Source organism: Doryrhamphus excisus, linkage group LG7 (genome assembly GCF_037039965.1).
Source record: "Doryrhamphus excisus strain RoL-2023G ecotype Guam linkage group LG7, RoL_Dexc_Guam_v1.1, whole genome shotgun sequence".
NCBI classification, from domain to species: domain Eukaryota; kingdom Metazoa; phylum Chordata; class Actinopteri; order Syngnathiformes; family Syngnathidae; genus Doryrhamphus; species Doryrhamphus excisus.
In genome coordinates, this window is record NC_136363.1 from 19,827,934 (window position 1) to 19,841,180 (window position 13,247).

The 13,247-nt window shown below is 38.8% G+C and overlaps 1 protein-coding gene across 1 annotated transcript in view; it reads right to left on the bottom strand.

Annotated features, from left to right (window-relative positions):
* Positions 1-6,353: 6,353 nt before the first annotated feature.
* The window catches only part of tmx3b (thioredoxin related transmembrane protein 3b), a 136,463-nt gene continuing 129,569 nt past the window's right edge, over positions 6,354-13,247 (bottom strand). Inside the window, exon 18 of the transcript XR_009120479.2 lies at positions 6,354-6,411. The gene's annotated coding sequence lies outside the window, so the exon portion shown is untranslated. The remainder of the gene's footprint in view (positions 6,412-13,247) is intronic.

The window sequence follows — 13,247 nt, forward strand, 5'->3', positions numbered from 1 at the left end:
GGGGCCCAAAAGAGCCCAAAAATGGCATAAAATGCCAAAGTTTCAGGGTGTCAATTTTTGAAAAAAACGTAAGGGGTTAATATGGCGTTTTTTTCAATTTTTTCAACTTGCTTCTAAAGCACTTTTCTGGTCAAAAAGACACCGGAAACCTCACACACACTCAACAGGGGGCCCAAAAGAGCCCAAAAATGGCATAAAATGCCAAAGTTTGAGGGTGTCAATTTTTGAAAAAAACGTAAGGGGTTAGTATGGCGTTTTTTTCCATTTTTTCAACTTGCTTCTAAAGCACTTTTCTGGTCAAAAAGACACCGGAAACCTCACACACACTCAACAGGGGGCCCAGAAGGGAACAAAAATGGCATAAAATGCCAAAGTTTGAGGGTGTCAATTTTTGAAAAAAACGTAAGGGGTTAGTATGCCGTTTTTTTCAATTTTTTCAACTTGCTTCTAAAGCACTTTTCTGGTCAAAAAGACACCGGAAACCTCACACACACTCAACAGGGGGCCCAGAAGGGAACAAAAATGGCATAAAATGCCAAAGTTTGAGGGTGTCAATTTTTGAAAAAAACGTAAGGGGTTAGTATGGCGTTTTTTTTCAATTTTTTCAACTTGCTTCTAAAGCACTTTTCTGGTCAAAAAGACACCGGAAACCTCACACACACTCAACAGGGGGCCCAAAAGAGCCCAGAAATGGCATAAAATGCCAAAGTTTGAGGGTGTTGATTTTTGAAAAAAACGTAAGGGGTTAGTATGGCGTTTTTTTCAATTTTTTCAACTTGCTTCTAAAGCACTTTTCTGGTCAAAAAGACACCGGAAACCTCACACACACTCAACAGGGGGCCCAAAAGAGCCCAAAAATGGCATAAAATGCCAAAGTTTGAGGGTGTCAATTTTTGAAAAAAACGTAAGGGGTTAGTATGGCGTTTTTTTCCATTTTTTCAACTTGCTTCTAAAGCACTTTTCTGGTCAAAAAGACACCGGAAACCTCACACACACTCAACAGGGGGCCCAGAAGGGAACAAAAATGGCATAAAATGCCAAAGTTTGAGGGTGTCAATTTTTGAAAAAAACGTAAGGGGTTAGTATGGCGTTTTTTTCAATTTTTTCAACTTGCTTCTAAAGCCCTTTTCTGGTCAAAAAGACACCGGAAACCTCACACACACTCAACAGGGGGCCCAAAAGAGCCCAGAAATGGCATAAAATGCCAAAGTTTGAGGGTGTCAATTTTTGAAAAAAACGTAAGGGGTTAGTATGGCGTTTTTTTCAATTTTTTCAACTTGCTGAAAATGCACTTTTCTGGTCAAAAAGACACCGGAAATCTCACACACACTCAACAGGGGGCCCAAAAGAGCCCAAAAATGGCATAAAATGCCAAAGTTTCAGGGTGTCAATTTTTGAAAAAAACGTAAGGGGTTAGTATGGCGTTTTTTTCCATTTTTTCAACTTGCTTCTAAAGCACTTTTCTGGTCAAAAAGACACCGGAAACCTCACACACACTCAACAGGGGGCCCAGAAGGGAACAAAAATGGCATAAAATGCCAAAGTTTGAGGGTGTCGATTTTTGAAAAAAACGTAAGGGGTTAGTATGGCGTTTTTTTCAATTTTTTCAACTTGCTGAAAATGCACTTTTCTGGTCAAAAAGACACCGGAAATCTCACACACACTCAACAGGGGGCCCAAAAGAGCCCAAAAATGGCATAAAATGCCAAAGTTTCAGGGTGTCAATTTTTGAAAAAAACGTAAGGGGTTAGTATGGCGTTTTTTTCCATTTTTTCAACTTGCTTCTAAAGCACTTTTCTGGTCAAAAAGACACCGGAAACCTCACACACACTCAACAGGGGGCCCAGAAGGGAACAAAAATGGCATAAAATGCCAAAGTTTGAGGGTGTTGATTTTTGAAAAAAACGTAAGGGGTTAGTATGGCGTTTTTTTTCAATTTTTTCAACTTGCTTCTAAAGCACTTTTCTGGTCAAAAAGACACCGGAAACCTCACACACACTCAACAGGGGGCCCAAAAGAGCCCAAAAATGGCATAAAATGCCAAAGTTTGAGGGTGTCAATTTTTGAAAAAAACGTAAGGGGTTAGTATGGCGTTTTTTTCCATTTTTTCAACTTGCTTCTAAAGCACTTTTCTGGTCAAAAAGACACCGGAAACCTCACACACACTCAACAGGGGGCCCAGAAGGGAACAAAAATGGCATAAAATGCCAAAGTTTGAGGGTGTCAATTTTTGAAAAAAACGTAAGGGGTTAGTATGCCGTTTTTTTCAATTTTTTCAACTTGCTTCTAAAGCACTTTTCTGGTCAAAAAGACACCGGAAACCTCACACACACTCAACAGGGGGCCCAGAAGGGAACAAAAATGGCATAAAATGCCAAAGTTTGAGGGTGTCAATTTTTGAAAAAAACGTAAGGGGTTAGTATGGCGTTTTTTTTCAATTTTTTCAACTTGCTTCTAAAGCACTTTTCTGGTCAAAAAGACACCGGAAACCTCACACACACTCAACAGGGGGCCCAAAAGAGCCCAGAAATGGCATAAAATGCCAAAGTTTGAGGGTGTTGATTTTTGAAAAAAACGTAAGGGGTTAGTATGGCGTTTTTTTCAATTTTTTCAACTTGCTTCTAAAGCACTTTTCTGGTCAAAAAGACACCGGAAACCTCACACACACTCAACAGGGGGCCCAAAAGAGCCCAAAAATGGCATAAAATGCCAAAGTTTGAGGGTGTCAATTTTTGAAAAAAACGTAAGGGGTTAGTATGGCGTTTTTTTCCATTTTTTCAACTTGCTTCTAAAGCACTTTTCTGGTCAAAAAGACACCGGAAACCTCACACACACTCAACAGGGGGCCCAGAAGGGAACAAAAATGGCATAAAATGCCAAAGTTTGAGGGTGTCAATTTTTGAAAAAAACGTAAGGGGTTAGTATGGCGTTTTTTTCAATTTTTTCAACTTGCTTCTAAAGCCCTTTTCTGGTCAAAAAGACACCGGAAACCTCACACACACTCAACAGGGGGCCCAAAAGAGCCCAGAAATGGCATAAAATGCCAAAGTTTGAGGGTGTCAATTTTTGAAAAAAACGTAAGGGGTTAGTATGGCGTTTTTTTCAATTTTTTCAACTTGCTGAAAATGCACTTTTCTGGTCAAAAAGACACCGGAAATCTCACACACACTCAACAGGGGGCCCAAAAGAGCCCAAAAATGGCATAAAATGCCAAAGTTTCAGGGTGTCAATTTTTGAAAAAAACGTAAGGGGTTAGTATGGCGTTTTTTTCCATTTTTTCAACTTGCTTCTAAAGCACTTTTCTGGTCAAAAAGACACCGGAAACCTCACACACACTCAACAGGGGGCCCAGAAGGGAACAAAAATGGCATAAAATGCCAAAGTTTGAGGGTGTCGATTTTTGAAAAAAACGTAAGGGGTTAGTATGGCGTTTTTTTCAATTTTTTCAACTTGCTGAAAATGCACTTTTCTGGTCAAAAAGACACCGGAAATCTCACACACACTCAACAGGGGGCCCAAAAGAGCCCAAAAATGGCATAAAATGCCAAAGTTTCAGGGTGTCAATTTTTGAAAAAAACGTAAGGGGTTAGTATGGCGTTTTTTTCCATTTTTTCAACTTGCTTCTAAAGCACTTTTCTGGTCAAAAAGACACCGGAAACCTCACACACACTCAACAGGGGGCCCAGAAGGGAACAAAAATGGCATAAAATGCCAAAGTTTGAGGGTGTTGATTTTTGAAAAAAACGTAAGGGGTTAGTATGGCGTTTTTTTTCAATTTTTTCAACTTGCTTCTAAAGCACTTTTCTGGTCAAAAAGACACCGGAAACCTCACACACACTCAACAGGGGACCCAGAAGCACCCAAAAAGGGCATATTCAAAAAATGCCCCATCATGAATGCATCATGAATGCAGTAAACATGTTTAAAATAGTCCAAATCCATCATGTCTAAATTGTGCTCTTTCTGTTCCCGACCACAAGGTGGTGCTCATTCTCCTCTTAAACACAGCAGAGCAATTTGATCTCTTGCAAGCGGACTGAAAGGTTGAGGCTGCTCTGCTGACCGGAGTGTTAGCATGAAGGCTATAACAACACATTTAATTGCAAAATGGTTATGTTTTGACTTGTAACATAACTTTTTCTGCAGCCTAAATTTCCCAAAACGTCCAATTTGATTTATTGTTTAGTTTGTTTTTCATAATATTATTATGAAATTATGATTAACCAATATGGATGCTTCTCTCAGCAAGTCAACAATGCACTGCAATTATTATTTGTATTTTCCTCTCCAAAACCACAATGACGCGCTAATTAATGAGATGATTGTTCTGGCGGTAAAGCCAACGTCTCCTGAGGCTGATGATCGTCTTTGTGTTCCATCAATGCTCTGCATATTTCCACTGAAGATGAGTAGTCAGAGCAGGTGCACGGGAATAACAGACTGCTTCTCATGTTTTTACTGGCTTCTACATGAAGGGGATCTGATTGGCTGGGGCTTAACTGCTGGTCCATAATACAACTGTTTGGAAATGATCAGAGAACACTAAAAAAACACACACAAAAAAATGGAGGGAAATGTGTGCTATTTCATGTCTAGAGGGCTCTAACACTAAAAGGTGTATTTATTTTCTATTATTATGTCCATTATATTGGGTAATGCAAGTGTAAAGGTGACTATAGGGGTGTTATGTCATACATAGAGGGCTCTAATAATGTAAAAAAATATTTATTTTGTGTTATTATGTCCGTTATATTGGGTAATGCAAGTGTAAAGGTGACTATAGGGGTGTTATGTCATACATAGAGGGCTCTAATAATGTTAAACTATTTACTTTTTGTTATTATGTCTATTAGATTGGGTAATACAAGTGTAAAGGTTACTATAGGGGTGCTACTTCACGTCAAGAGGGCTCTAATATTTAAAAGTGTATTTATTTTGTGTTATTATCTCTATTATAATGGGTAATACAAGTGTTAATGTGACTATAGGGGTGCTATTTCATGTCAAGAAGGCTCTAATATTTAAAAGTGTAATTATTTTGTGTTATTATGTCTATTATATTGGGTAATACAAGTGTTAATGTGACTATAGGGGTGCTATTTTATGCCAAGAAGGCTCTAATATTTAAAAGTGTAATTATTTTGTGTTATTATGTCTATTATAATGGGTATATACAAGTGTTAATGTGACTATAGGGGTGCTATTTCATGTCAAGAAGGCTCTAATATTTAAAAGTGTAATTATTTTGTGTTATTATGTCTATTATATTGGGTAATACAAGTGTTAATGTGACTATAGGGGTGCTATTTTATGTCAAGAAGGCTTTAATATTTAAAAGTGTATTTATTTTGTGTTATTGTGTCTACTATATTGGGTAATACAAGTATTAATGTTACTATAGGGGTGCTATTTTATGTCAAGAAGGCTCTAATATTTAAAAGTGTAATTATTTTGTGTTATTATGTCTATTATATTGGGTAATACAAGTGTTAATGTGACTATAGGGGTGCTATTTCATGGCAAGAGGGCTCTAATGTTAAAAACTATTTAGTTTGTGTTATTATGTCTATTATATTGGGTAATGGAAGTGTAAATGTGACTATAGGGGTGCTATTTCATGTCAAGAGGGCTCTAATGTTAAAAACTGTATTTATTTTGTGTTATGTCTATTATATTGGGTAATACAAGTGTTAATGTTACTATAGGGGTGCTATTTTATGTCAAGAAGGCTTTAATATTTAAAAGTGTATTTATTTTGTGTTATTGTGTCTATTATATTGGGTAATACAAGTGTAAATGTGACTATAGGGGTGCTATTTTGTCAAGAAGGCTTTAATATTTAAAAGTGTATTTATTTTGTGTTATTATGTCTATTATATTGGGTAATACAAGTGTTAATGTGACTATAGGGGTGCTATTTCATGTCAAGAGGGCTCTAATGTTAAAAACTATCTATTTTGTGTTATTATGTCTATTATATTGGGTAATACAAGTGTAACTGTGACAATAGGGGTGCTATTTTATGTCAAGAAGGCTCTAATATTTAAAAGTGTATTATTTTGTGTTATTATGTCTATTATATTGGGTAATGCAAGTGTAAATGTGACTATAGGGGTGCTATTTTATGTCAAGAAAGCTCTGATATTTAAAACTATTTATTTTGTGTTATGTCTATTGGGTAATACAAGTATAAATGTGACTATAGGGGTGCTATTTCATGTCAAGGTGGCTCTAATAATGTTTGAAAGTGTATTATTTTCTGTTATGTCTACTATATGGACCAATATGAGTGAAAAGGTGACTATAGGGATGTTATTTCATGTGTAGAGGGCTCTAAGAATGTTCACAAATACTCACTTTGGAGTCTGGAACCAATTAACCGCCGTCAGCCATGTCTTTGTTGACAATAAACTGAAACACAAAACAGGAAGAATGTAAACAAAACATATTTAGAAGGTTGCAAAAAGGTTTTCTGTGCTCCAACTACAACAATATTTCCTTTATAAATATGGAATCCTACATAGATTCCATACAGGGCTTCAAGTATTGTCAAGAGTTACAGCTTTTTGCTTTTGGCAGGGCGGAACATCTTTTTATGAAAGTGACAACACTTGTCAAATTTGCGCCGGGTTCTCCGAAGCGACGAGTGCAATCTAAAAGGTGACATAGAAGACAAGCAATGATGGATTTATTTATTCTTCTGGTGTTGAGCTGCGAGAGAAATATTGAATCATGTCGAGCCGAGGCGCACAAAAACTAATTCAAACACGGGACCAGTCAAAGCCGACAGGAGAGCGCCGTTCGGTTTAATTGGGACGACTCGAGGCAGAGCGATGCAGACAAGATCATCAGATGCCATCTGGCCGACATTAATAACTCAATTCTTCATGTGACGTGCTCAAATTAGCATCAACACGCTCCAAAAACAAAAACCCCCGGATACGTGAGTGGCGCGCTGCCTCTACTTCCTTTTGATGTCACGTTCTTGTCGAGGGGGGGGACGTTACATATTTTAGAGGATGCTACTTGTGACTTGTACGCTTCAACTACCCGGGTCTGCTTCAGAAGCAAAGCTGACATCTCACGGGGACGATTAGACGACAGGTGGAATAAGCTTTTTTGGCACCTTCACTGCTGGGAGATGAATCATGTGTGCTGACAGAAAAAAGCATCACTTGCCAGCTCCTGTTTGTCTAATGTATGGGGGGGGCGGGGGGGTACCCTCCAAGACACCCACAAAATACCCAAAAGGTCATACCACGTCTTGCAAAGCATCTTCCTGCTGGAAAATGTTGACTGAATTGTTGATACAATATTTCACTTGAGTTGTATCATTCATTCATTTTCTACCGTGCGTGCTGGAGCCTATCCCAGCTGTCTTTGCTTAATTTTACAGTGAAAATGAAAAAAAATCTGCAGTAAAATTACAAGAATAAAGTCAAAATATTACAAAAAATAAGCTGTAATCTAAGGAAAAATGTCACTTTAGGAAGATGCTAGGAGAAAAAATATTTAAATATTAAATTTAAAAAAGGACATATGACAAACAAAACAAAATATGCTAGGGAAAGTTGTAATACTATAGGAATAAGGTCAAAATATGATGTATTATATATAAAATATAACTGTTATAATAATAATAAAAACATTAGATTTTAAATTATATTATTAATATTATATATTATATATAATATTAATAATATATTGTTAAATATGATAATATTAAATAATGTTAGAGAGAGGCTGATGTCATTGCAGCACCCTAATAAAATATTAGAAAAGAAGGTAGTATACAAAAGAAAATAAAAACAGCAGAAATTAAAAAACCTATTGTAATTATAAGAGAATAATCGCAAAATATTAAGCAAAAAAAAAGTACTTATAAAAGTATTTTACAAGAATAAATGTAATAGTATAATGGCATTTTAGCAGCACAAAAAGTTGCAATTTATGGAAAATTAAGTTGGGGAAAAAGTTTTAATATTATGGGAATAAAGTCAGAATATTGCATAATATTACTTTTTATATAATATTAATATATTACATAATATTACTTTCTACAAAAAAGACGACTTGTACAGTGTCTGGTCTTAGTACCTTGAATTTACATGTAAACAGGAGAAAAGTAAACGTACCCTAGTGTCCTACCTACCTCCCTACCAGCAACAGCTGTAGGGTACTAAAGCCACAAGACACACTGCACTCAATCTACATCGCCACACGTTCAATTCCCTTTTACTGGCCCACATGTTCCAACGTGAAGGTTTATGACTTGCCGGAAAACTGCTTATTCAGGCTGGTATTGCAACATCAAAGCCGATCTGCTTGCTCAATGTGGTGATCTTTATGTAGCTGCAGTTACCACAACTATCCAGCAGAGGGCAGCGTTGTATTCAGTGTAATGCAGAGACCCCTATGACTAGTTCATTAATACTGTGCCTCAGTCACATTCTCTTGGGGAAGTGAAGATCTTAAACATGGAGGTGGAGGGTGGGGGGGGTAGATGCTCGTTGTGAGTCATCATGTCCACCCCGTTGCGGTTCATAAGTGACTTCCTGTTTAACAAGCGCAGTGATTCATGGGTCGGCCACAATCTGTGTAAATTGTTTGCAATGTTGAAGCAGAAGCTAAGGAGAAGAATCGAACACGCAGCTGTAGAGTCACGCTAAAGAAGTTTTACAAGCACTTACTGGTGCTACAAATCACTGGATGGAGTGAAAAAAAAAAACCAAAAAAAAAACACAGTGCAGAGGCTTCCATTAGCGGCAATGTAAAACAAGGGAAATGGTGTCAAGTGTGTTCTTTTTATCATCCACTTGCTTCTTAACAGTCAGGGGGGACCAGGGTGTGAAAATCAAAGGCAGTAAGAGTCCTTTCACAGACTCTAATGTGCTATTAATTCAACCTGTGGACGCCTGAAGATCCCAAGAAGCAATCTTGATAGTGTCCAAAAAAATCGAACTAATATGCTGCTCCTTAGTATCCTACCTACTTGTGTCAAAAGAGCAATCTCCTGGTCTTCTATGGAGTCCTAACAATCTGGACTTCCTTAGTCACCTACCCAACTGTGTCTAAGATACTTATATATGTGTCCTGGTGTCCTATCCAACTATGTCAACCAGTCGTGGGCCCGATCCTGGTATCCTACCCACCTGTATCAACTGATTATCTCTGCTTAGTCACCTACCCAACTGTGTCTAAGATATTAGTTCCTGGTGCCCTATCCAACTATGTCAATCAGTCGTTCATGGACTTATCCTGGTATCCTACCCACCTGTATCAACCGATTAGCTCTGATTCTTAGTGACTTACCCAACTGTGTCTAAGATATGAGCTCCTGGTGTCCTATCCAACTATGTCAACCAGTCATTCATGGACTTATCCTGGTATCCTACCCACCTGTATCAACCGATTACCTCTGATTCTTAGTGACTTACCCAACTGTGTCTAAGATATTAGCTCCAACTATGTCAACCAGTCATCCGTGGGCCCGATCCTGGTATCCTACCCACCTGTATCAACCGATTACCTCTGATTCTTAGTGACTTACCCAACTGTGTCTAAGATATTAGCTCCAACTATGTCAACCAGTCATTCGTGGCCCGATCCTGGTATCCTACCCACCTGTATCAACCAATTAGCTTTGATTCTTCGTGACTTACCCAACTGTGTCTAAGATATTAGCTCCTGGTGTCCTATCCAACTATGTCTACTAGTCATTAGTGCCCCTATCCTGGTATCCTACCCACCTGTATCAACCGATTAACTCTGATTCTTAGTGACTTACCCAACTGTGTCTAAGATATTAGCTCCTGGTGTCCTATCCAACTATGTCAACCAGTAATTCATGGACTTATCCTGGTATCCTAACCACCTGTATCAACCGATTAGCTCTGATTCTTAGTGACTTACCCAACTGTGTCTAAGATATTAGCTCCAACTATGTCAACCAGTCATCCGTGGGCCCGATCCTGGTATCCTACCCACCTGTATCAACCGATTAGCTCTGATTCTTAGTGACTTACCCAACTGTGTCTAAGATATTAGCTCCTGGTGTCCTATCCAACTATGTCAATCAGTCGTTCATGGACTTATCCTGGTATCCTACCCACCTGTATCAACCGATTACCTTTGCTTAGTGACTTACCCAAATGTGTCTAAGATATTAGCTCCAACTATGTCAACCAGTCATTCGTGGCCCGATCCTGGTATCCTACTCACCTGTATCAACCGATTAGCTCTGATTCTTAGTGACTTACCCAACTGTGTCTAAGATATTAGCTCCTGGTGTCCTATCCAACTATGTCTACCAGTCATTAGTGCCCCTATCCTGGTATCCTACCCACCTGTATCAACCGATTAGCTCTGATTCTTAGTGACTTACCCAACTGTGTCTAAGATATTAGCTCCAACTATGTCAACCAGTCATCCGTGGGCCCGATCCTGGTATCCGACCCATCTGCATCAACCGATTATCTCTGCTTAGTCACCTACCCAACTGTGTCTAAGATATTAGTTCCTGGTGTCCTATCCAACTACGTCAATCAGTCATTCATGGACTTATCCTGGTATCCTAACCACCTGTATCAACCGATTAGCTCTGATTCTTAGTGACTTACCCAACTGTGTCTAAGATATTAGCTCCAACTATGTCAACCAGTCATCCGTGGGCCCGATCCTGGTATCCTACCCACCTGTATCAACCGATTAGCTCTGATTCTTAGTGACTTACCCAACTGTGTCTAAGATATTAGCTCCTGGTGTCCTATCCAACTATGTCTACCAGTCATTAGTGCCCCTATCCTGGTATCCTACCCACCTGTATCAACCGATTACCTCTGATTCTTAGTGACTTACCCAATTGTGTCTAAGATACCAGATACTTATGTGCCCTGGTGTCCTACCCAACAATATCAATCAGTCATTTATGGACTTATCCTGGTATCCTACACACCTGTATCAATTGATTATCTCTGATTCCCAGTGACTTACCCAACTGTGTCTAAGGTACCAGATACTTATGTGCCCTGATGTCCTATTAGCCTATATCAACCAATCATTTGTGACCCTATCCTGGTATCCTACCCAACCTGTATCAACCGATTACCTCTGATTCTTAGTGACTTACCCAACTGTGTCTAAGATACCAGATACTTATGTGCCACCTATGTCAACCAGTCTTTCGTGACCCTATCGTGGTATCCTACCCACCTGTATCAACTGATTATCTCTGCTTAGTGACTTACCCAACTGTGTCTAAGATATTAGCTCCTGGTGTCTTATCCAACTATGTCAACCAGTCATTCGTGACCCTATCCTGGTATCCTACCAACCTGTATCAACCGATTACCTCTGATTCTTAATGACTTACCTAACTGTCTCTAAGATACCAGCTACTTATGTGTCCTGGTGTCCTATCCAACTATGTCAATCAGTCGTTCAAGGACTCAAGGACGGTTCAAGGACTCAAGGACGGTGTACCCACCATAGGTGGGTCTATGTCAACCAATAATCCTCTCCACTGCCCTGGTGTCCTACACCCATCCAAGTCCTAGCCTTCTCTAGAGTCATCACCACATGTGTCTTCCGTTCCTGGGATCCAATGCCAACCGGTTCTATTGACCAGTGTTACTTCAGTCCCTTTGCTGCTGTTCCAGGCCTCACCCTCACCCTGTATCGTGATCCAGTCCGCCGGATGTGCAAATCAGGAGAAAATTAACAGCCCTTGTTGACAAGGTGTCTTTTAATGGGGACGCTATCCTAACAGCAACGCTCTCCGGTTGCACTGCCACAGTGCTTTTAAATATTTAATGGGGGGGGGGCTGTCACGGGAGCTGGCTTCTGACATTGACGCCAACCTCTTGGCAACGTCTTTCTCAAGCGCCTGACTGAAAATCATCAGGGAGAGTCATAAAGTTGGGACTGAAAGGCTGCTGGGAGGCGCCGTCTGAGGATTCTTGGACGTGTCAAGCCGGTTGACAGTCCCGGTGACAAAACTTGACGCCAAGCATGAGCGGCTTTGGCAGCGTGACTGTAAATAGCGAGAATTAGTCCCTCGCGTCCCCCCGGCCTGTCACGTCTCTACTTTGACAAAATCCACAAAGTCCTGGGAGAAAATAAATCCAAAGTATGTGTTTATCTTTAAAAAGCACCAAAATTATTTTTTTTAATCTATTTTTACTCCTCGATCTTATCTTTTATTCAGTAAATCCATTGTTTTTTGTTGAGGGAAAAAGTCATTTGCAATGTAAATGAGGAATGTGACGATCCCAGCTTCGGAATACCGCAAGCGCTTAATTCCTGCTCCATTTTTAATTACAAGCCAAGCAGTTCAATATCACAGCCTGATTAAAAACTTCACACATTGGCTGGCTGCCTGGCGTCGTCAATTCTTTTATTTGTGGAGATTACATCTGCAAAAATGCTTCACAATGAGCGATTTTACAGCACCCTTCGGTCCGGGAAGCCGACTTTTAATGGGTCTTTCGGGCGAGTCCCTGCCCCCCCCGTCCCCCCCGGACGTTATATTGACTTGGAATGAGTGCACGCTGAAGGCTGCTTTTGCTGGCTGAATAAGCAATGGGGGACACTTGTGGCCTTTGCATCAATCTATACAGCTAAAGGCCACACGCCATCTTTAAGATGGAGAGATCATTCACATGCCGTTTGCTGTATCTTCCCATTTTGCCAGGAATAAGCTCAAACACGGCGGACATGTTAATAGCAGAGAGGAAATAGGACGTTATTTGAATATTTGTTTCTCCATTGTCACCAGAGCCAATTATGTTCATTTTGCATGATTCAGGAAAAAGGAATATTTACGCACTTAAAGCACTAAATTATTTGTAGTTATTAAAAAATAAGTATCATTGTAATTTACTTTTAATTTTTTGTATTTTATTTTAATAATTTTTTGTATTTGTGTTAATTTATTAATTAACTTATTTATGTTAATAAAATAATTGTATTTAATGTTTAATAAATGAAAATAAATTTGGGTTAATTTTTAGAAGACACATTTTCATGCTAAATTACAATAATAACAATAAACAATAAATAATAATACATAATAATACTACTATTAATAATAGTAATTAACAATAAATAATAAACAAATTCACAATAATAACTGAATACTTTTTGCAGCGCTGTCAAACGATTAAAATGTATTAGATTAATTTGCTGCAGATTGTGATTAATCACAATTAAATATCATCCTTTTCATGTTAACAAAAACCTTTTGTTTT